The following is a 26174-nucleotide window of genomic DNA, read 5'->3' on the forward strand; positions in this document are numbered from 1 at the left end:
CCTGGAGAATCCCAGGGACGGGGGAGCCTGGTGGGCTGCCGTCTTATGGGGTTGCACAGAGTCGGACACGACTGAAGCGACTTAGCAGTAGCAGCATCAGGCCTCTTTATCATGAGAAACGCTGGGCTGAAAGAAGCACAAGCTGGAATCAAGATTGCCGGGAGAAATATCAGTTACCTCAGATATGCAGATAACACCACCCTTATGGTAGAAAGTGAAGAGGAACTAAAAAGCCTCTTGATGAAAGTGAAAGTGGAGAGTGAAAAAGTTGGCTTAAAGCTCAACATACAGAAAACAAAGATCATGGCATCTGGTCTCATCAGTTCATGGGAAAAAGATGGGGAAACAGTGGAAGCAGTGTCTGACTTTATTTTTTGGGACTCCAAAATCACTGCAGATGGTGATTGCAGCCATGAAATTAAAAGACGCTTACTCTTTGGAAGAAAAGTTATGACCAACCTAGATACCATATTGAAAAGCAGAGACATTACTTTGCCAACAAAGGTCCGTCTAGTCAAGGCTATGGTTTTTCCAGTGGTCATGTATGGATGTGAGAGTTGGACTGTGAAGAAGGCTGAGCACCGAAGAATTGATGCTTTTGAACTGTGGTGTTGGGGAAGACTCTTGAGAGTCCCTTGGAGATCCAACCAGTCCATTCTGAAGGAGATCAGCCCTGGGATTTCTTTGGAAGGAGTGATGCTAAAGCTGAAACTCCAGTACTTTGGCCGCCTCATGTGACGAGTTGACTCATTGGAAAAGACCCTGATGCTGGGAGGGATTGGGGGCAGGAGGAGAAGGGGATGACAGAGGATGAGATGGCTGGATGGCATCACGGACTCAATGGACGTGAGTCTGAGTGAACTCTGGGAGTTGGTGATGGACAGGGAGGCCTGGCATGCTGTGATTCATGGGGTCGCAAAGAGTTGGACACGACTGAGCGACTGAACTGAACTGAACTGAGGCCTCTGTATCAAGTTCTGAAAATCAAATTCTCTTGCCTGAAATTTTAGATTTATAAGCTTATCAGTTATCTGAATTTGATCCATTCAGTTCATTATTTTACCACTTTCTTTGTTTTCTTCTAGAAATATATTCAGCCATCTTTTTTTTCTGCTATGCCTATGTTTTAAATGTTTTTCTTAATTACAGTAGTCACATAATATGAAGCATAATATTAACATTTTAATCATATTTAACCATACAGTCCAGTGGCACTAAGTACATTCACATTGTTGCGCAACTCTCACCAGCATCCATCTCCCAAATTCTTCACCTTCCTAAACTGAAACTCTGCATTGTAAGTACATTTAATAAACAAATTTTATTTATGGTTTCTAGAAAAAAACAGTAAATACTTTCTATTTATATACAGGATGAATGTACCTTTTAAAAAAGAAATATTCATTTCCAGTTGATAATTGGCTCTTAGAAATTTAGGGTTAATAACATCCTTTGACATTACTGATGTTCATATACTTCTACACCAATTGCAAGTGGGCAGTCGGATAAAGGGGGATATATGTGTGTGTGTACAGAGGGGTGGGAAACACATTTTGGGAGTGTTCTTCTCTCCAATAGTTGAACTTGATGGACATTTTTTAGCCCTCAAAAGAAACCCCTTGAGGACTTCCCTGGTTGTAGAGGGGTTAAGAATTTGCCTGCCAGTGTGGGGGACACAGGTTCAATCCCTGGTCCAAGAAGATCCCACCTACCGTGGAGCAACGAAGCCCTGCTCCACAACTGCTGAGCCGGCAATCTAGAGCCCATGCTCTATAACAAAGAGTACCCCCACTCGCAACTAGAGAAAGTTAGTGTGCACCAGTGCAAACAAAAATAAATAAGAAAACCCCATGAGACATATATTACTGTCACTATTTTACAATGAAACTGAAGTAAACAAAAAGTGCTTTGTAAATCTCCAAGAGGCTTTATGTATTTATCATACCATAACATTACTATTAAATATTAATATAATGGGGAATTATGTTAGTACCCCTCCCTCCAAAACCTCCCAAAACTATTAGGATAACTGCACTAACAAAGTCATTTTTGGCAGGTAAGAGAAATCTAAAGATAGTCAATCTCCCCGTGAGATCTAAGTTAATTTTTGTCATGGGAACTTTGTTCAGTTGCTCCATTGTGTCTGACTCTGCAACCCCATGGACTGCAGCATGCCATAGTTCCCTGTCCTTCACCATCTCCTGGAGCTTGCTCAAACTCATGTCCATTGAGTCAGTGATGCCATTCAACCATCTCATCCTCTGTTGTTCCCTTTTCCTCCTGATCTCATTGTTTCCCAGCATCAGGGTCTTTTCTATTGAGTTGGCTCTTCACATCAGGTAGCCAGAGTATTGGAGCTTCAGCTTATCATCAGTCCTTCCAATGAATATTCAGGGTTGATTTCCTTTAGGATTGATTGGTTTGCTCTCTTTGGAGTCCAAGGGACTTTCAAGAGTCTTCTCCAACACCACAGTTCAAAAGCATCACTTTTTCAGCACTCAACCTTCTTTATAGTCCAACTCTCACATCTGTACAAGACTACTGGAAAAACCATAAATTTGACTCTACAGATCTCTGTTGGCAAAGTAATGGGAACGTTAAAAGACTTTATTCTGAGAATTACCAAACTGTGGCAAACAATGAGATGCTAGAAGCTTATAAATCACCAGTGTTAAAAAATTTTTTACCACTTTCTTTCACTGGGGCAGATGATGGTTATCTAAAGAAAAATCACAAAGAATTGACCATGTCAGCACTTGGGGCAGGAGAGCAAGATGCTGTTAGAGGAATCAGTCCTAGAGATCTGGAAACTGTCTTGTACACTGGGAAAAGCTGTGGTACAATATCCATGTTTTCTTTCTGACTTTGATATTCTGTGCCTTTAGGATTTCTAGGTGAATATACGAACTTCTTCAAAAGTTAACACATCAAAGATTGTTAATTGATATATAAACAAAGGTCCTTGGTCAAATACATTTGAGAAACTCATTCTGAATTGTTTCCACAGCATGTTTAGATCTACAGTGGGATAAAAACCTATTTAATGGTTTGCAAATTGTCTTAGCTAGAGACAAAACTTCTTGCATATTGTACTTACTGAAATCATTTAATATTTTTTTAGGAAGCTAGGATGTTGATAAGCAGAACATAGTTTCTCGTTGTTCTTATAATTTGTGACACTTTTCTGAGCGTTACTATTTTAGATACTATTTACATAAGGAAAATTCTAGATATGTAAGCCATAAAACAATGCAAATTCTAACAATCATCAATGCTATTTTGTATCCTTCTGTCTTTGAGAGAATAAATCAAAGTGACTTTCTGACTTCTTAAATTCATATTCATCAAAAAGGAGGATAACCAGGAAGGATCAAATAAAATTGTCTAGGGGACTAGATGAAGTAACACATAAATCTGGTGCTCTATTTTCCAGTGTTTACTTGTTTGTTCCTTAAGAGAAATATATTTGTTACTCTCACATTCCAAAGAAGTGCTTGGATGTGGTTTCATCCTTGAATGTCTGAGACAGCTGTTAATTCAGTGAAAAGGTGTTAAGTTGAAACTTGTTGAGAAGTAAAACTACCATTCTTGACACGGATTTAAGAAATTTCTTCTGGCCTATAGAAAATTATTAATACAAAGTTTGGAAGGGGAGTCTCCATTTTATCAACCTTGACCTTTCTGAGCATGGAGAGCACAAACAAGGAGAACAACTCCAAAGAGAAATCTGAAGAACATACGAGTTGCAAACTCACATCAGTAGAAGCTGAAGAGGGACAGGGAACTTCTGGTGAAACAGAGAAAGCAAAAAACTCCGCACAGGGGACCAAAAGAAAAAGAGATACAAAAAATAGCACAGCTTGCGGTCCAGGAGACACATCACAACGCTGTGCCGGTGTGAAACCTCCGAAGACACCGACGCGCATCCCCATCCCCCCCTCTACCTGAAGTCCTGCCGCCTGTCAACCTGGTCCACAGGGATGTCATTCGTGCTTGGTGCCAGCAGTTAAAACTGAGCACCAAAGGCCCGAAACTAGATGGATATAAACGACTCTGTGAATATGCTTACCCTCATCAAAAATACATTCCTGCCACAACACAGGAGGCCAGGATCCTGTCACTATCGAAAAGGATAAAGATAGAAAAGGGGGAACTACCACTGGAATATTCTGTTGAGAAAACATCTTCTGATGGGGCTGCTCCTCTTGCACGGGGGCCACCTGCCCTTGAGGGAGCTCCTCCGCCTCTTGAGGCAGTTGTATCAACTTCTGCCCCCGACTCAGAAGCTGCGTTTGCCTCCTGGAGCAGAATGACAGCTAGGGCCGTGAAGACGGAGTCAGTAGGATCACAAGAGACCTGTGAGGTCCGCTGGTGCGTGGTCCACGGGAGAAGTCTCCCAGCTAACACAGAAGGCTGGGTTCGTTTACAGTTTCATGCTGGGCAGGCATGGGTGCCTGGAAAACGAAGGAAGGTGTCCGCGTTCTTCCTGATACCTTCTGGTGATTTTCCACCCCCACACCTGGAGGACAAAATGCTGTGCCCTGAGTGTGTACACAGGAATAAAGTATTAACAAAAAGCCTGCAGTGAGATCATAATACCAGTAAAAGGGTACAGCTCTGATTATAATTAATGATAGAGAAGTGACTACAGTCAACTCCACGGTGAATTTAGACAGCTGAACTCTGGGCAGCTCCACTCTCTCCATGCTTCCTGCTTCCAGGGTGCACAGCCTGCTTACAAGGTTACATGAAAATAGAAAGCCTGTGAACTGATGGGAAACAGAAGCAGAAGTGACTGTCTGTCCAAAGATGCCCAGGCCTAAGGGAGCAGAAGACAAATGAGATTGGGACATTTTAAAAATCCTAAGTCACTGAATGGAATTAATTTGCTTTGAAAATGCCTCAAGTAAATCTCTACATTGGACAAGATGGATCTTAATAGGCAACAGTTGAAATTTGATCATGTACACCTTAACCAGATATTCAACCTTATCATCACCAGGCATGGTACAAACAGAAATGTGTTTCCTGAAGTGATACAATGTATCACTGACAATATTCTTGCCCCAAAGAATCTATTCACAGGGAAGCAATCAGTCCTGATTATGCCTCTTGCCTCAGCGTAATTAGGTGAGCTTACCTTCATCTGGGTGTCAGTTACTTAGATGCACCCATCCATATGTAAATATTCACAACCTATGCACTTAAGATGTCTCTATTTTATGTGTATTTTATGTGTAATTTTTTAAGTGTTCCGGATTAAACGATACATTATAGTGCCTCTAGTAAAAAGGCAGCCAGAAAATTTTAAACTTAAAACTTTTATTTTAAAATAAAATTCTCTAGGCCAGAGCAGGAGTGAGGTTGGACCAGGGCTGAGGCAGCCAAGGCCCCTCGTTCCCATATCAGCGGATCCTGCCCAGAGTATGGCTGGCTGCTGTTGCAGGCGAGGGGGGCGGAGTATGACTGGGCCGAGACAAAGCTCTTTCCCGTACAAAGCAGGGATCGCAGCAAACACACCCGCCGCAGAAGCACTATGGCATTACCTCTCCCTTCCGCTTAGCAGCCCCCAAGGAGACTAACTGCCTGCTTACATAGAAACTAGTGGAGACTCTGAAGCCCTTTGGGGTTTTTGAAGAGAAAGAGGAACTTCAGTGCAGGATTTTAATTTGGGGAAAATTAACCTGGTGAAAGACTGGATATGAGAAATCAGTGAAAGCAAGAATCTTCCACAAGCTGTAATTGAACATGCTGATGGGAAAATGTTTACACCTGGATCTTACAGATTAGGAGTATATACAAAAAACTGCCAATATTGATGCGTTGTGTGTTGCAGCAAGACATGTGGATTGAAGTGACTTTTTCACCTCATTCTATGATAAGTTGAAATTACAGGGAGAAGTAAAAGATTTAAGAACTGTTGAAGAGGCATTTATTTGTACCCGTTATCAAACTGTTTGATGGGATAGAGATTGATATTTTGTTTGCAAGATTAGCACTGCAGACTATTCCAGGAAACTTGGACTTAAAATATGACAGTCTGCTTAAAAATTTAGATATGTATAAGAAGTCTTAATGATTGCAGGGTTTTGATTTTGTTGCAAATCAATGAAGTGGTTTTACGAGATGTTCTACGTCTAGTATCAAACATTGACAACTTCAGGTTAACCCTGAGGGCTATCAAACTGGGCCAAATGCCACAACATCTACTCCAATATATCAGGTTTCCTCAGTGGTATCTCCTGGGATATGCTTGTAGCAGGAACTTGCCAGCTCTTTTCAAATGCAATAGTATCAACTCTTGTACATAAATTTTTCTTGGTACTTTCTAAATTATATGTGTTTAGATTATATTAAAATAAAGTTGATTATAGACACTGAAAAATAAAATAAAAAAAAAAACAAAAACCCCCACAAAGTTTGTACTGTCCTTGCTTCTCTCTCAGCTAGTCCCAATTCTTCCAATTGCTTTTTTCTATAGCAAATTAAGTAAATACAAGACTTAGTTAACAGTGAAAATATATATGACTAGTGCATGAAACCAGGTTCCCAGGATTAGCTCTATTCAACCATACCTCAGTTGAAATGCACAATGTGTTAACTGTATCTTCTACTAATAAGATATAAAATAGAGCAAAAGAAGTGAAGAAAGTAATTTAGGTGTAGTATGTTTCTTTCAAGCTAATGAAGTGGTTTCTCTTTTTTTAATTTTAATGTTTTTTATTACTGAAGTCTAGTTAATTTACAATGTTGTGTTAGCTTCAGGTATGCAGCAAAATGATTCATATATATATATATGTATATATACTCTTTTCCAGATTCTTTTCTCTTATAGGTTATTACAAGATATCCAATATTGTTCCCTAGTTTATTTCTAATAATTGCCTATTTGATTTCTTTCAGGATATGAATCTCTGGAAATTTTGAAGATTAAATTTTACAGAAAGTCAGATACACAAGAAAATAATCTAGGCCATCTAAAATAAAACCTTCTTCTTGGTTGTAATATCATAGCTTTGGTACCTTGCTATTATTGCCAATCACTTGGAGAAATAGAATGACTTCAGACTATCGTGCTGGAGGTGTTTGAAGAAACAACATTCTGCTCTGTTTTTCAGAAACAGCTGCCTCTCTTTCTGACATCTTTTGATTCCCCTCCATGAGGCTGAAGCAGAAAGAGAATTTGTCTGTCTGTCCTTTACTGATTTGCAGGTTTCAAACTTTGGCATCCACCTCCTCCTTTCTTTTAAGAAGAAAACCAGAAATGCTTTGCTATTCTTTCTCCATGTCTTTCCTCCTTTCTCTGCTTCATTTTCCTAGAATGCCTTTCTTCGATACTAGTTCAATTTTCAGATAATGTATGTTGCTGGAAACAAAAAAAGTGAATTGTGTGTCTGAATATGTTATTTTCTCCTACTCTAAGGCTTATTTATCCTACAAGTAATATTCCAAGAATATCTGCTTTGTTCTTACAGTTTTTCTCATTAGTTTGTAAAGCAATTGGTTTTATTAAATGCTTTTGGCAAATAAAGGATTACCAAGCTCCCTCCTCCAGCCCTTGCCCATCCCATCCTGGAACTAGCAAAATAAAATCCATGATAGGAACTCTTTTGCTAAAGATTTTTAATCATTGGGCGTTCATCTCTTGAATGCTTCAGTAATGTATTTCTGGAATCTAAGTGTTTGATATTTTCAAGATATTGAATAGGCATATGATGTTTTAAAGATGTTTTAAAAATACCAGAGTCCCAAAAGGCCTATCCTTTATAGGGTAATAGAATACATTAATCATTAATAGAATCAACCTAATCTTGTTGGTATGTACCTCTTCAATGTCAGTTAATCATCACTATGCATTACAGAACTCAGTAGGTGAAGAATATTGTACCGAGCACTTTAGAAATCAGTCTGGAAACCTTAAAAGTGGAAATGAAGGCAGCAAATCTACTTGAAGTGTGTGTGTATGTGTGTGTGTGTGTGTCTTAATACATCTGGAATCTTGTGCAGTGATAAAATGAGTGAGAACTTAGGAGTAATAATTATTTAACAGATTAGGTCAGGGGTGCTATTGTACTTGGGATAACTCGGTGTTTTGATGAGCATAAATGCTTATTAAATCCTAAGTTTTGGCTTAGAATCCTGAGTTCATGAAGTTAGGAGTGAAGCCATGTTTGATCTGAAGAAATCAGCGTGGAAACCAATCAAATTCAAGTATAAGGAAGAATCCGCAAATGGGAGAGCATAGTGCCTGGCACGTATTACACACTTGAGTCATGTTACTGACAGCTACTAATTATTTTTTCATGCAAGGTCCTATTTTATCATCATGACTGTTCTGTGGCAAGTTTTGCTATTATCACATTTCTGCTAATGGAGCCCCAAGAAGGCTGTCTCATTTGTGGAATCCTCCGTGTACTTGTATCACTGGAGATCAATTTGCCTAGTCTCACAAGGAACACGAAGGGAATTATATACGTATATTCTTGTGTCTGCCTTCTTTCACTCAGCAAAATGTTTTTGAGATTAACTCATGGATTAGTAATTTGTTCGCCTCACCTTCGATCTTTTAACTGAGTAGTATTTCTTTGATTGAACTTACCACAATTTGCTCATCTATTTTCCTATTGATGGATATTTGGTCTGTTCCATGTTTGGGGCTTATTAAAATAAAGCTGCTGTGAGCATTCAAAGCTAAGCTTTTCTGTTGATAGACATCTATGTTTTAATTTCTCTTAGGTAAAAAGGAGTTGAAGTAAAACATTAAGCATCTTTATGAGCTTGTTGACCAATTATATAGCTTGTTCTGTAAAGTGTCTGTTCAAGCATTTTGACTGTTTTCTAATTGCGTCATTCATCTTTTTATTGTCACTTTAGTAGTGTCTTTGGATGGAAAAAACTTTAAAATTTTGATGAAGTCCAATTTATTTTCTTTTTCTTTTTTGTGTGTTATCCAAAAAATTCTTGCCTAATAAAAGAAAAAGAAGATATTTCTTTACATTTTATTCTAAGAACTTTTGGTTGTGGGTTTTATGTGAGGTACATGGATTTTATTAAATTAATTTTTGTATATGGGATACCTTAGGTTTATTTCCATATGAATATTCAGTTGTTCCAATGTCATTTATTAGAAACACTGATGCTATTGAATTGTCTTAGCACCTTAGTTGAAAATCATTTGAATGTGTATATGTGGGTCTATCCCTAGATTCTATTATTTTTTCCATTGGTTTATCCTCATATTTTTGAACTGTGGTGTTGGAGAAGACTCTTGAGAGTCCCTTGGATTGCAAGGAGATCCAACCCGTCCATCCTAAAGGAAATCAGTCCTGAATATTCAATGAAGGACTGATGCTGAAGCTGAAACTCCAATACTTTGGCCATCTGATACAAAGAACTGACTTATAGGGAAAGACTCTGATGCTGGGAAAGATTGAAGGCAGGAGGAGAAGGGGAGGACAGAGGATGAGATGGTTGGATGGCATCACTGACTCGATGGACATGAGTTTGAGTAAGGTCTGGGATTTGGTGATAGACAGGGAAGCCTGGCGTGCTGCAGTCCATGAAGTCACAAAGAGTTGGACACAAGTGAGCGAATGAACAGAACAGATCCCCATATCAATAGCATTTTTTTTATATCAAAGTAACTTCACAATGAGTCTCACAGTAAATCTGAGATTAGTACTTCAACGTTCTCTTTTTCAAGATTATGTTGGTAATTCTGGATCCTTTATGCTTCCAAATAAATTTTAGAATTAGTTCATCAATTTCTCACTACCAAATCAAATTTGGTAATGATTATGTTGACTCTGTGATCAATTTGGAAGAATAGACATTTTTAATAATAGTGAGTCTTTTAACCGATGAACACAGCATGTTTATAATATAAGTCTTCTTTAATTTTTCTCAACAGTGTTGTGTATCTTGGCCATTTTTGACCTATTGGGTAAATGGCAATATGTTCTAACCTTAGTAGATCAATCAGTAATTTGAATCTTTAGAGAAAATGGATCAATTTAGGAAAATGAATTCTATCATAGGTAAGAAGTAGGGAGACAAGCTCAATAGTCTCAAATAGCTAAAATACAAAGGACAATTTTTTTTTAAATTATTGCTTCCTAGGGGAAAACCTATGAAAAAGATTGTACTCTGTTTCATAGAAACCATGAGAACCAACTCAAGGCTGACTTAATTGTATTAGTGAGTTAACAAATAACTAGAAATCTCAAAAGTGCACTCTCTATAATAAGAGGCTAGATTCTAAGAATACAATAAATAAGACAACATTCATTTCTTTGAGAGATCTCGCAGTAGAAGAGAAACAGGTATTTAAACAAATCATGATGATATATTGTGATAAACATTATGTTAGAATAAGCTATAAGAAGGCAGATTTTTAAAAAACTGCTGAATGAATTCTAAAATTTATATGGAAATGTAAAAGATCTATAGAATTGGCAACATAATCTTGAAAAAGAAAAATTTAGTTGAAGGACTTAAATTCAGTTCAGTTCAGCAACTTTAGTTGCTAAGTCATGTCAAACTCTGTGACCCCATGTACTGCAGCATGCCAGCCTTCCCTGTCCATCACCAACTCCTGCAGCTTGCTCAAACTCATGTCCATCGAGTCAGTGATGCCATTCAACCATCTCATCCTGGGTTGTCCCCTTCTTCTCCTGCCTACCATCTTTCCCAGCATCAGAGTCTTTTCTAATGAGTCAGTTCTTTGGATCAGGTGGCCACCTGATCAGGTGGCCAGCTTCAGTATGTCTTTCCAGTGAATATTCAGGACTGATTTACTTTAGGATTGACTGGTTTGATCTCTTACAGTCCAAGGGACTCTCAAGAATCTTCTCCAGCACCGTAGTTCAAAAGCATCAAATCTTCTGCACTCAGGTTTCTTTACAGTCCAATTTTCACATTCATACATAACTACTGAAAAAACCATAGCTTTTATTAGATGGACTTTGGCAGCAAAGTAATGTCTCTTCTTTTTAATATGCTGTTTAGGTTGGTCATAGCTTTTCTTCCAAGGAGCAAGTCTTTTAATTTCATGTCTGTAGGAAATGGCAACCCACTCCAGTGTTCTTGTCTGGAGAATCCCATGGATGGCAGAGTCTGGTGGGCTGTCTGTGGGGTTGCGCAGAGTCGGACATGACTGAAGCGACTTAGCAGCAGCGGCAGCAACAGTCACCATCTGCAGTGATTTTGGAGCCCAAGAAAATAAAGTCTCTCAGTTTCCATTTTTTCCCCATCTATACTGTATGCTGCTGCTGCTGCTGCTAAGTCGCTTCAGTCGTGTCCGACTCTGCGCGACCCCATAGACAGCAGCCCACCAGGCTCCCCCGTCCCTGGGATTCTCCAGGCAAGAACACTGGAGTGGGTTGCCATTTCCTTCTCCAATGCATGAAAGTGAAAAGTGAAAGTAAAGTCTCTCAGTCGTGTCTGATTCTTCGCAACCCCATGGACTGCAGCCTAGGAGGCTCCTCCGTCCATGGCATTTTCCAGGCAAGAGTACTGGAGTGGGTTGCCATTGCCTTCTCCTACTGTATAGCTACTGTAATGCAAAATGTGCATATTAACACAGGAGAGGGGCTTCCCCGGTAACTCAGCTGGTAAAGAAGCCGACTGCAGTGCAGGGGACCCCAGTTCAATTCCTGGGTGGGGAAGTTCCCCTGGAGAAGCGATAGGTTACCCATTCCAGTATTCTTGGGCTTCCCTGGTGGCTCAGACAGTAAAGAATCTGCCTGCAATGTGGGAGACCTGGTTATTGGATTGGGAAGATCCCCTGGATGAGGGCATGGCAACCAAGTCCAGTATTCTTGCCTGGAGAGTCCCCACAGACAGAGGAGTCTGGCTGGCTATAGAACATGGGGTCGCAGAGTTGGACACGACTGAGAGACTAATCACAGCAACACATGAAAGAAAAAAATTTCTTTTTGTAGAGTTCTTTAAACACTGAAAATGAGGTAACACATGAAAAGAATTCAGCATAGGGCCTAACATATATAACACACTCAATTCATGTCTGACTGCCACTAATTATTTTTCATACATGGTCTCCTTTTATCATCATAATAGTTCTGTGGTAGGTTATTACTGTTGTTGATTTCTGAAAATGGAGGCCAAATGATACTAAGTTTATTGAGAGTTAGAAATAGAACTTAAATACTGATTATAACACATTATTAATTCTTATGTAATTTTTGCCACAAAATGTAAAGAAATAGAAAGCAACATTTATCAGCTCCTCTGCCCCTGTCACCACGTTATCAATATCTTTGTTGCCTGCCACATTGTTATTTGGAATAAATACTTAATGAGATAAAAATGGAAGGAAGACTTCAAAGGCAAGAGCAAAATCACTTAAAATAACTATGCTGTTTTAATACATCTGTTCTAAAAGCTTAAAATATGAAAAATGTCAGTTATTTCAGATATTATGTGGCATTATCCTTATAAGGTGAAATAAAATAAATTCCTCTTTAAAATTCCTACCCTGACTTGTTGCTACATATAAATTTCTCACAGGAAGAATCATGCTGATAGGGGAGATCTATGCTGTAAACATTTTATGGCATTTATTTATTTCATAAATACTATATGAGTACTTATTAGAGCTGTATCTGTGTTATCAATTAAATTGTCTGAAAAATTGTTGTAATTTGTTAGATTTTTCCAGATTTGGAACAAGTTTCAATTTTATCCTTTGCTACTTGCATATTCTTGTTCTCTGATTTTTTTCTACTGCCAGCTTTCCAGGATAAAATTTCAGTAACTCCAGAAACTGAAGATAGAATCACAAAGCATACCTCAGTGGCTGGAGGCAGTAGTGTTTGTTGCATTGGTATTTTGTTAACAGAGATGTTTTCCTAAGAGCAGTGATGACATTTACTTCTGTGAGTATGTTTAAAAACATAACTGATATCCTCTGATTGGGAATGGTTTTGGTGAAGTCCTACCCTGAGACAGAGGAGAGGCTTCTCCAAATCAAAAGAGCTTTATTTGGCATTTTGCTTTCATCAGAAGTTGTTTTTCTTAACAGGCTGCTTGTCTGATGGCCAGAGAGATTTTATTTTCTTTGACTTTGAAATTTAAGGAAACTTTAAAGGGGAGAAAAAGCCAACAATAAGCTAATTTGTTTTATTGTTTGATGACAAGACCAATTATTGTCTTGTCTCCCTCTGTTTTGATTTTAGAGAACATCCAGCCACTTATAAAATAGTAATAGGCTACACACAGCCTTGCAAACCTTTGTAAACCTCAGGAAAGGCCTGCTGTACATCATATTTTAATGAAATAATTCACTTTCTTTGAAGAATCTTAATAAGCATTCCAAATCTGGGGAAGAGGAAGAGTTTAGAGATTTCAATACTACATTTTTGTAGTATTCCCCCCACCCCCACATATTAGTTAAATAAACAAATCATTCAGCTAGTGAAATGTTGAGATATCCTAGCATAGTGGTTGTCATACCAAGAATGATAGATTTACCACATATATCATATATTTTGTAAAGAATAGAAAGAATCCTGAGTTTCATCCATTGGAGACATTTCTGCATTCCTTTGTTGGCTACTTGGGAATAAAAAAATTTTCAGAACAAGACAAACAAAATTAAATACAATTTGCCAGGTTTTTAGAGCTTGTTATTAAAAAAAAAAAGTAGAAGCACATGTATGTTGATCATTTTATTAAATTATACATCAAAGAGAATTTCACACGTGAAACAGCTTTTAAAATGTTTATTTTGCCAAAATAAAATCTTAAGCTTTTAAAGGCAAATATTAAGCAATAAATATAAATGTATTTTAAACTAAGGTTTGTACTTTGAAATAATTCCACATAGTTTGGAAGAACATTGTTTGAAGGCCAATGTGAATGATTTAAAAAAATGTAATTTTAGGAGTGACCTGGTGGCTCAGATGGTATAGAATCTGACCACAGTGTGGGAGACCCAGGTTCAGTCCCTGGGTTGGGAAGATCCCCTGGAGAAGGGAATGGCTACCTACCTCAGTATTCTTGCTGGAGAATTCCATGAACAGATGAGTCATATGGGCTACAGTCCACGGGGTCACAAAAAGTCGGATGTGACTGAGTGACTAACACTTTCTACTTTATGCATTATTGATTCCATCTGATTCATAGGAGAAACTAACTTAGACTAATTCTTTGTGAGTGGACTTTTGCATCAATTAAGATTGTATTTAGTTCAGTTCAGTTCAGCCGCTCAGCCGTGTCCAACTCTTTGCGACCCCATGAATAGCAGCACACCAGGCCTCCCTGTCCATCACCAACTCCCGGAGTTCACTCAGACTCATATCCATCGAGTCAGTGATGCCATCCAGCCATCTCATCCCCTGTCGTCCTCTTCTCCTCCTGCCCACAATCCCTCCCAGCTGCTACTAAAAGAGCTAGCTTAAAATTTAACAATGAATAAGCAACACTAAATTCATCTGGTTCAAAGTGCTTTTTAGACAGTAAATACAGATAGCATTTTATTATTTACTGTAATGTAGACATTAGTATCTATTGTCTATTAATGGAGACAAGAATAACATGGAACAAGAATTGTGTTTTTCAATGACTTTTTACTCTGCTCAGTTTTAACCTAAAATATCCTCCAAATGTGATCTGGGCTTAATGGCTTGCTTCTGAAGGATGGAATATGAGAAAATAATGACTTTGCAAGTACTGCCTTAACCAAGTGATCTTGATAAACGTTACCAGTGATGAGTGTTGATAGCATGTATTCATTAATATGTTGTGATATGAAGGGCACTTCAGTTTTACCTCTGTGGCACTTTTTCCTGACATTATAGCCCCAGTCTAATCATAAGCAAACCATCAGATGAATTCAATTTGTAGGACTTTCTATAAAATCACGGATCAATGCTCCTTAAAACTATCAAGGTTATGAAAAACAAGGAGAGACTGAGAAGTTGCCACAGGCCAGAAGAAACTACATGAAATGTGAAGTCCTGGACTGTATTCTGGGACAACGATAACAAAACAAGACTAGTGGACAAACTAGTGAAACCCTAATACAGTCTGGCATTTGTTAACAGTAATGTACCAATGCTGGTTTCATAGTTTTGACAAATTTACCAAGGTTATATTAGATATTAGGGGAAACTGGGTGAGGAAATATGGGAACTCTGTACTAGCTGAAATTTAAAAAAATCTAAAATTATTCCAAATAAAATGATTATTAAAAATCATATGCTGACCATTTGTCTCCAACTCAAACTCTACCTACCAGTTCAGTTCAGTTCAGTTCAGTTGCTCAGTCATGTCTGATTCTTTGCAATCTCATGGACTGCAGTGTGCCAGGCTTCCCTATCCATCACCAACTCCTGGAGCTTACTCAAACTCATGTCCGTTGAGTCGGTGATGCCATCCAACCATCTCATCCTCAGTCATCCCCTTCTCCTCCTGCCTTCAATCTTTCCCAGCATCAGGGTCTTTTCAAATGAGTCAGTTCTTCGCATCAGGTGGCCAAAGTGTTGGAGTTTCCGCTTCAGCATCAGTCCTTCCAATGAATATTCAGAACTGATTTCCTTTAGGATGGACTGGTTGGATCTCCTTGCAGTCCAAGGGACTCTCAAGAGTCTTCTCCAAAACCACAGTTCAAAAAGCATTAATTCTTTGGCATTCAGCTTTCTTTATAGTCTGACACTCACATCCATACACTACTGGAAAAACCATAACTTTGACTAGATGGACCTTTGCTGGCAAAGTAATGTCTCTGCTTTTTAATATGCTGTGTACTCTGGTCATAGCTTTCCTTCCAAGGAGCAAGCGTCTTTTTATTTCATGTCTGTAGTCACCATCTGCAGTGATTTTGGAGCCCCCCCAAAATAGTCTCTCACTCTTTCCATTTTTCCCCATCTATTTGCCATGAAGTGATGGGACCAGATGCCATAATCTTAGTTTTCTGAATGGTGGTTTAAGTCAAGTTTTTCACTCTCCTCTTTCAGTTCCATCAAGAGACTCTTTAGTTCTTCTTTGCTTTCTGCCATAAGGGTGATGTTATCTGCATATCTGAGGTTATTGATAGTTTTCCCCGGCAATCTTGAATCCAGGACTGGCTCCTAAATCTTCCTGCCTGATCCTATTTGTGTTCCTTCTTCCAGTGCTGGGGATATCATTGCCTGCAGCAACCTTAGGAAGTTTGTGTTGAAGATGGTGGAGCCTTCCTCAGCTTGGGTTCCTGACTGACTGCGTGCACAGAGGAACACCCTACCACCTTGTATTGGACTGTTTCAAGAGTGAAGAATAAACTTCCTCTGAATTAACCATTGAGATTTGGGAGGAATTTTTGGTAGAAGTTATTTATCAGAACTAACAATTCAGATTTAATGAGGCTTTTAATGAACAAATTGCCAACAAATGAAGCATTTTTATTTCATCGGCAAAGGAAGAAATTACTTCAAGTCTCTAAACGTTTAGATGATTTTGTGAATTGTTTTAATCTAAATTTAAGAAGAGAAAGGATTATGTAAATTGAGAGAGTGAAGGACAGGGAACCTGGTGTGCTGCAGTCCATGGGGTGGCAGAGTCGGACATGACTTAGCGAGTGAACAACAGCAATAAGATAATGACAATCCTAAACTTTAGAGAAGAGGAAACTGAGGCACAGAGAGGCTCATACGGGTTTATATGGCTAGTAAGGAGATAGGGTGGCTGTATAGGTGGTAGCTGTGTCCCCCATGTTGAACAATTCCTTTTTGCTAAAGGGCACTGATCAGCAGTTGGGAAAATCTTACAGCTATTGATAAATCAACCACTGCACTCCTATGACTGTGAAAATTCTCTGGCATACTGCAGCAATGGGAATAAATAGCAGCTGAACAATGAAACACAACAGAAGGAAAGTCAAGAGGAACTTTGTGTTTAGATCATATTCACCCTTTGGGTTGTCTGAAAATCCAGAGACCATTCCGAAGGGAAGGGTGGGATGATAGTGTATAAGGCGTAACTCACAAAAGCTACTGAGCTACTTATCCACTGTGGAACTTAATGAATTTATTAATTCTTAGTTTTCATCTATTATATTTTGGGTAGCCTCCCCTAAACAGTCACTGTCTGCATGCGCATATGATCATGCGCACACATATGCTAGGGATGAGTGAGGAGTATGGTGTAGGGTTGTTGTTGCTCAGACATTCAGTCATGTCCAGCTCTTTGCGACCCCGTGAACTGCAGGATGCCACGCTTGCACGTCTTTCATTATCTCCCAGAGCATGCTCAAACTCATGTCCATTGAGTCAGTGAGGCCATTCAACCATGTCATCTGTCGTCCCCTTCTCCTCCTGCCTTCAATCTTTCCCAGCATCGGGGTCTTTTCCAGTGAGTCAACTGTTTGGCTCAGGTGGCCAGAGTATTGGAGCTTCAGCTTCAGCATCAGTTCTTCCAGTGAATAGTCAGGGTTGATTTCCTTTAGGATTGACTGGTTTGATCTCCTTGCTGTCCAAGGGACTCTTAAGAGTATGGAGTAGAATGAGAGAAAAATAAAATATACCATGATCAGTTAAAGTACATGGGAACTGACTTTCAGTTTGTATGTTAGAAGTACTGGATGGATATGTGGGATTATTATTGGCTAGAAGTCATGCAGTGGCTTTTTCTACTAACTCATATTCTTAAGGCTTGTGAATTTATGCAAATTAGGACACTTGGTTATTGGGAAGTTGTAAATATTTGGGAGGATGTGTTTCATTTTGTAAGGTTCATAACTAATGTTCCAATAAATGTCACTCAACTTTTTATATTCCAATAGAATAAATGCTATCTAATCCTTATTCTTATCCTAAAAGTTTTTATAAATAATATGTATACCCATGCTAAAGTGATATATAAAAATAGTCTTTTTATGATGGCCTAGATGTATGTTTAAAAGTGTACATTAAAAGCTGCTGATGCCCATGAAATACTAGTGTTGTACCTAAATACTTTTGAGATATCAAGTGTATTTCAAACACATGAGAAGGAAATGATGTTTCAAAGCCTGTCTCTGGATACATATTTGGCTCTGTTGAAAGCTTTGGAGAAGTGATATGATAACCCAGTTATAAGAGCTGTTAATAGCTACATGGTATGTGTTAAGGTACTCTAGGAAGAAATTTGCACTCATTTTTAAATCTTTTATCAGTGAGAATCTTGGTGGAAAATAGAATTCCACTTAGTGAATCTACTGAAAAGACTTTAACACAGGTGAGGACAGGGTTAAGAGAGCCAACACATGATATTGAAGTACCTGGAGCCCAGCAACAGTGGCAAAAGGTTATGACTCATGGAGGCTTGAAGGAACAAGGGGAATGAATGTCACCTGAGTTCAAGAGCCTGGAGCCATGCAGGAGGGGGTACTTGGCAGGAGCTATTGGTCAGAGACACTTAGCCACTGCTTGAACTTCATAGCACTAAAGCAGAGCAGCTGGGGAGGATGGGGAAGAAATAGGAAGAGAAGAAGAAATATATTAGTTTTGCAAACCCTCATTTATAGTTTTGAAAGTTAATTTAGTCTCAGTCAACAATAGTAGTGCTAATTACTAAGTTGAAGATCTCTAACTGAGTAGTATTAATAATTAAGACATGGAGAGGTCAGTGCAGTACACTTCAAGGACTTCAAGGGGCCAACTTTACCTAACGGAAAATATTTTCTTCCCTTGCCATGGAGATCAAGCCCTTCATGTTGCAATGGGGTTGAGGGGAGGCAGAGATTTTGGTTCTAGACAAAATTCTCAGATAGTACTTTCTGCACAAGAGCAGGAGAGCAGTGAGTGCCAAGCCGCACTTTGTTTTAAATTCACTTTATTTAAAAAATTTACTTATTTTGGTTGCACTGGGCATTTGTTGCTGCATGTGCTTTTCTCTAGCTGTGGAGAGTGGGGGCTACTCTCTAGTAGTGGGACAAGGGCTTCTCACTGTGGTGGCTCCTCTTGCTGTGGGGCACAGGCTTTAGGTACAGAGGCTTCAGTATTTGCAGCACGCAGGTTCAGTAGTTGTAGCCTGCTGGTTCTAGCGTGCACTGGCTTCAGTAGTTGCGGCACAGGGGCTCATTGGTTGTGGCCCCAGAGTGTGCAGGCTTCAGTAGTTATGGTTCGAGGGCTTTAGAGCATGGGCTCAGTAGTTGTAGTGCACTCCTTGAAGCCATGCTTTGTAACTGGACATTATTATTCTACCTTCTTCTCTATCCCTCCAACTGTCTTAATCAGAAGCTACCTCCCTGCCCCATCAGGAAGTGAGGGACAGCTGGGAGTCCTGGACTAAGATTTCACCTCGCATGACTTGGAGTTCGTACATACAATGGGGATTAGGTAAATAAGTAAGTAGGTCATGGATCACGCGAGTCAGGTTTTTCACTGTCAGAGAAGGGATTTATAAATGTGAAAAGGGACAAGGATAAAATAATCCCTAAGTTAATGGGTTGGAATTGGAGGTAACTGTGTGAGCTTCTTATTTTAAATACAGAAGGTTAGATATAGAAGCTGATGTAAGGATGTCTGTGTTTCCTAGCCCTTTCTCTCATAAAGTCCACAGCTTTTTAGGGCCTATAACATCCTGTTATGCCACCTTCACCCACTCTTGCAATCAATGTAGATCTTTCGGTGGAAACATTATTATTACGTACTGGAAACATTACCACCTTGACCATGATATTTTCCATGGTTTAACCAATATCTTGGTCTCTCAGATATTGCTCTCCATTTCTTTAATGTTTTTTCCACCATTGTACTTCACTGTCCAATACCTCTGAGATATAGATCATGAGAAAACAGAATCATCTCTGAAATCTTAGGAATTCTGGTCATAACCTTGCTAGTTGTCATGCTTTTTCATTTGTTCAGGTTCTCCCAGTCCCTTACTCCTTTCTTTTATTTAACTCATCTGACTGGCAAAATTGAATAAACCAAATTGCGTACTGTCTTTGTATCTGTACTTAAGCAGTGGAACGTTGCTGGAGGAACACCACATTTGCGCAGCTTACTGGGGCCACAGACTGCTGATCACCAACATCAACCAAGTATTCAACACCATGAGTTCACAGTTTCTCTGATGTTGAGTCCTAACCCCTCCTCTCCAATGACTCTCTTACAAATTTTTCTCTCTCACATAAATGTTTTCTCTCATTATCTTATTTTTCCCAAATACTCATATTCAACTAGGCTAAAAATTATTTTAATCGAAGGAACATAATAAAGAAAAGATATTTTAAAACATGTAAAAATTAAAGTTAATACACACTGAATGTTTATTATATTCCAGGCATTGTTTTACTTGTGTTCATTTATTATTCCAAACAACTATCTGAGGAAGATGTCATTTTCCTCAATTTACTGATTAATAAGTGTAAAAGTTAAGAAAGTTGTTCCAGGTAACTTAAATTGTAGAATTTGGGTCCAATTTAGCCTTTTTTTTTTTTTCCTACAGAGGGCATGACACTAACCACCAATGTATCTGTGTTAATTTAGTCTGCAAGCTTTATTGAGCACCTACCGTGTGAAGGAAAGTTATGACCAACCTAGATAGCATACTGAAAAGCAGAGACATTACTTTGCCAACAAAGGTCCATCTAGTCAAAGCTATGATTTTTCCAGTGGTCATGTATGGATATGAGAATTGGACTGTGAAGAAAGCTGAGAGCCTAAGAATTGATGCTTTGGAACTGTGGTGTTGGAGAAGACTCTTGAGATTCCCTTGGACTGCAAGGAGATCCAACCAGTCCATTCTATAGGAGATCAGTCCTGGGGGTTCATTGGAAGGAGTGATGCTAAAGCTGAAACTCCAGTACTTTGGCCACCTCATGTGAAGAGTTGACTCATTGGAAAAGACTCTGATGCTGGGAGGGACTGGGGGCAGGAGGAGAAGGGGATGACAGAGGATGAGATGACTGGATGGCATCACCAACTCGATGGATGTAAGTTTGAGTTAACTCCAGGAGTTGGTGATGGACAGGGAGGCCTGGTGTGCTGCGATTCATGGAGTCGCAAAGAGTCAGACATGACTGAGCAACTGAACTGAACTGAACCATGTGTCTAGACCTGCATTAGATAACGAGGATACAAAAGTGAAGGCATAGTGTTGTTCATGTCATCCAAAGTCTGACAGAAGCAACAGTCATTCTAAAAGACTATGCTGACCACAGTTATTGAGAAACTGTCTTAAGAATTTCTAAATAAAGGTAATCTTCAGACTCTGTACACTCCACCTTAGCTGTATTACATGATGACAGTTGCTTGTAAATTCTGCTTACAGTTCTTTCAGAGAGGAATTATTTCAATGTGATGTAATGACTCTTGATTTGTCTAAGAGACGATCTTTTATTTACCTTGTCTCTTCTGGAACTCACCGCCAGCCCTCCTTTTCTTTTCGTCACTCTATATAATTTATCCACTCTTGTCCATGTTGACTGCATGCTTGTCTAGACCTATTCTTTCTCATCCTGTGTTAATTAATCCTAATGCTAGCATAGAAAGGATAAAAGTATGAGTTTAAGACAAGACTTGACCGTTTATAATCTTTGTAATTTGGGAGGCTCCTTAACTTCTCTGAGATCAGTGTTTCACATTTGTAACATAATTTTACACCTTGGAATGATGGGTACTTTTCTCTCTTTCTCTACCCTAATCTATGCTTCACTAGATTGACATCAATGGGCTGGATTCATGGATTTCTCTACTACTGTAGCCTATCATGTGGCAATAGCAGAAGATTGGAGGGCATGAAAAGAAAGAGAGAACTATGAAATCCAGAGGCTAGTATGCCAGTCACAGACCCTCATTAGGCAGCCAAACTCTGATTCTATTATCTACCACGTATGGGTGTGGTTTCCTTCTTCAGGTCACCACACAATCCAAAATGGCAGGAAGAGCTTCAGTCATCTTGTCTGAGTTGCAGGAGGAAGAATAGTGTAAGGGAAAATAATGAACTCCAACTAACTTTAGTAACATCTTTCAACCAATTGTTCTCAAGTCCTACAAAACACTTCTGCTGATATTTAGGACCAGAACTTAGTTACAGGTCTCTCACCAGCTGGAAAGAATTTGGGTCAGTTTACTCTTTTAGTAAGCACTGCCCATCGATTTTGAAGCAATTGGCTAAGAAGTGAAGTGAAGTGAAAGTTGTTCAGTCATGTCTGACTCTTTGCCACTGTATAGTCCATGGAATTCTCCAGTGTGTAGCCTTTCCCTTCTCCAGGAGATCTTCCCAACCCAGGGATCGAACCCAGGTCTCCCCCATTGCAGGCAGATTCTTTACCAGATAGGCCACAAGGGAAGCCCTTTCATTCCCTTAATGAATCTAATAGCATATTACTCTATTTTATTTCCCTGGTGGCTCAGAGGGTAAAGCATCTGCCGGCAATGCGGGAGACCAGGGTTTGATCCCTGAGTCAGGAAGATCCCCTCGAGAAGGAAATGGCAACCCACTCCAGCACTCTTGCCTGGAAAATCCCATGGACGGACAAGCCTGGTAGGCTTAAGTCCATGGGGTCGCAAAGAGTCAGACATGACTGAGCTACTTCACTTTCACTTTCTTTCTTTTTTTTTTTTAAAGAAAATTATTTTATTTTTTTTAAATTTTTTTTTATTTTTTAAATTTTAAAATCTTTAATTCTTACATGCGTTCCCAAACATGAACCCCCCTCCCACCTCCCTCCCCATAACATCTCTCTGGGTCATCCCCATGCACCAGCTCCAAGCATGCTGTATCCTGCATCAGACATAGACTGGCGATTCAATTCTTACATGACAGTATACATGTTAGAATGTCATTCTCCCAAATCATCCCACCCTCTCCCTCTCCCTCTGAGTCCAAAAGTCCATTATACACATCTGTGTCTCTTTCCCTGTATTGCATACAGGGTCGTCATTGCCATCTTTCTAAATTCCATATATATGTGTTAGTATACTGTATTGGTGTTTTTCTTTCTGGCTTACTTCACTCTGTATAATCGGCTCCAGTTTCATCCATCTCATCAGAACTGATTCAAATGAATTCTTTTTTATGGCTGAGTAATACTCCATTGTGTATATGTACCACAGCTTCTTATCCATTCATCTGCTGATGGACATCTAGGTTGTTTCCATGTCCTAACTATTATAAACAGTGCTGTGATGAACATTGGAATACATGTGTCTCTTTCAATTCTGGTTTCCTCGGTGTGTATGCCCAGCAGTGGGATTGCTGGGTCATAAGGTAGTTCTGTTTGCAATTTTTTAAGGAATCTCCACACTGTTCTCCATAGTGGCTGTACTAGTTTGCATTCCCACCAACAGTGTAGGAGGGTTCTCTTTTCTCCACACCCTCTCCAGCATTTATTGCTTGCAGATTTTTGGATCGCAGCCATTCTGACTGGTGTGAAGTGGTACCTCATTGTGGTTTTGATTTGCATTTCTCTAATAATGAGTGATGTTGAGCATCTTTTCATGTGTTTGTTAGCCATCCGTATGTCTTCTTTGGAGAAATGTCTATTTAGTTCTTTGGCCCATTTTTTGATTGGGTCGTTTATTTTTCTGGAATTGAGCTGCATAAGTTGCTTGTATATTTTTGAGATTAGTTGTTTGTCATTTGCTTCATTTGCTATTATTTTCTCCCATTCCGAAGGCTGTCTTTTCACCTTGCTTATATTTTCCTTTGTTGTGCAGAAGCTTTTAATTTTAATTAGATCCCATTTGTTTATTTTTGCTTTTATTTCCAGAATTCTGGGAGGTGGATCATAGAGGATCCTGCTGTGATTTATGTCTGAGAGTGTTTTGCCTATGTTCTCCTCTAGGAGTTTTATAGTTTCTGATCTTACATTTAGATCTTTAATCCATTTTGAGTTTATTTTTGTGTGCGGTGTTAGAAAGTGATCTAGTTTCATTCTTTTACAAGTGGTTGACCAGTTTTCCCAGCACCACTTGTTAAAGAGATTGTCTTTAATCCATTGTATATTCTTGCCTCCTTTGTCAAAGATAAGGTGTCTATATGTGTGTGGATTTATCTCTGGGCTTTCTATTTTGTTCCATTGATCTATATGTCTGTCTTTGTGCCAGTACCATACTGTCTTGATGACTGTGGCTTTGTAGTAGAGCCTGAAGTCAGGCAAGTTGATTCCTCCAGTTCCATTCTTCTTTCTCAAGATTGCTTTGGCTATTCGAGGTTTTTTGTATTTCCATACAAATCTTGAAATTATTTGTTCTAGTTCTGTGAAAAATGTTGCTGGTAGCTTGATAGGGATTGCATTGAATTTGTAAATTGCTTTGGGTAGTATACTCATTTTCACTATATTGATTCTTCCGATCCATGAACGTGGTATATTTCTCCATCTATTAGTGTCCTCTTTGATTTCTTTCATCAGTGTTTTATAGTTTTCTATATATAGGTCTTTAGTTTCTTTAGGTAGATATATTCCTAAGTATTTTATTCTTTTCGTTGCAATGGTGAATGGAATTGTTTCCTTAATTTCTTTTTCTACTTTCTCATTATTCGTGTATAGGAATGCAAGGGATTTCTGTGTGTTGATTTTATATCCTGCAACTTTACTATATTCATTGATTAGCTCTAGTAATTTTCTTGTGGAGTCTTTAGGGTTTTCTATGTAGAGGATCATGTCATCTGCAAACAGTGAGAGTTTTACTTCTTCTTTTCCAATTTGGATTCCTTTTATTTCTTTTTCTGCTCTAATTGCTGTGGCCAAAACTTCCAGAACTATGTTGAATAGTAGCGGTGAAAGTGGACACCCTTGTCTTGTTCCTGACTTTAGCGGAAATGCTTTCAATTTTTCACCATTGAGGATAATGTTTGCTGTGGGTTTGTCATAGATAGCTTTTATTATGTTGAGGTATGTTCCTTCTATTCCTGCTTTCTGGAGAGTTTTTATCATAAATGGATGTTGAATTTTGTCAAAGACCTTCTCTGCATCTATTGAGATAATCATATGGTTTTTATTTTTCAATTTGTTAATGTGGTGAATTACATTGATTGATCTGCAGATATTGAAGAATCCTTGCATCCCTGGGATAAAGCCCACTTGGTCATGGTGTATGATCTTTTTAATGTGTTGTTGGATTCTGATTGCTAGAATTTTGTTGAGGATTTTTGCATCTATGTTCATCAGTGATATTGGCCTGTAGTTTTCTTTTTTTGTGACATCTTTGTCAGGTTTTGGTATTAGGGTGATGGTGGCCTCATAGAATGAGTTTGGAAGTTTACCTTCCTCTGCAATTTTCTGGAAGAGTTTGAGGAGGATCGGTGTTAGGTCTTCTCGAAATTTTTGGTAGAATTCAGCTGTGAAGCCGTCTGGACCTGGGCTTTTGTTTGCTGGAAGATTTCTGATTACAGTTTCAATTTCCGTGCTTGTGATGGGTCTGTTAAGATTTTCTATTTCTTCCTGGTTCAGTTTTGGAAAATTGTACTTTTCTAAGAATTTGTCCATTTCTTCCACGTTGTCCATTTTATTGGCATACATTTGCTGATAGTAGTCTCTTATGATCCTTTGTATTTCTGTGTTGTCTGTTGTGATCTCTCCATTTTCATTTCTAATTTTATTGATTTGATTTTTCTCTCTTTGCTTCTTGATGAGTCTGGCTAATGGTTTGTCAATTTTATTTATCCTTTCAAAGAACCAGCTTTTGGCTTTGTTGATTTTTGCTATGGTCTCTTTTGCATTTATTTCTGCCCTAATTTTTAAGATTTCTTTCCTTCTACTAACTCTGGGGTTCTCCAATTCTTCCTTTTCTAGTTGCTTTAGTTGTAGAGTTAGGTTATTTATTTGACTTTTTTCCTGTTTCCTGAGGTATGCCTGTATTGCTATGAACTTTCCTCTTAGCACTGCTTTTATAGTGTCCCACAGGTTTTGGGTTGTTGTGTTTTCATTTTCATTAGTTTCTATGCATATTTTGATTTCTTTTTTGATTTCTTCTGTGATTTGTTGGTTATTCAGAAGTGTGTTGTTCAACCTCCATATGTTGGAATTTTTAATAGTTTTTCTCCTGTAATTGAGATCTAATCTTAATGCATTATGGCCAGAAAAGATGCTTGGAATGATTTTGATTTTTTTGAATTCATCAAGGTTAGATTTTTGGCCCAGGATGTGATCTATCCTGGAGAAGGTTCCATGAGCACTTGAAAAAAGGTGAAATTCATTGTTTTGGGGTGAAATGTCCTATAGATATCAATTAGGTCTAACTGAT

The 26174-nt window shown here is 38.7% G+C and overlaps 2 pseudogenes; both read left to right on the forward strand.

Moving 5' to 3' along the window:
* LOC102173904 lies at window positions 3688-4588 on the forward strand (annotated as a pseudogene).
* Window positions 4929-6357, forward strand: LOC102189265 (annotated as a pseudogene).

This window comes from Capra hircus, chromosome 3, assembly GCF_001704415.2.
Source record: "Capra hircus breed San Clemente chromosome 3, ASM170441v1, whole genome shotgun sequence".
Lineage (NCBI taxonomy): Eukaryota > Metazoa > Chordata > Mammalia > Artiodactyla > Bovidae > Capra > Capra hircus.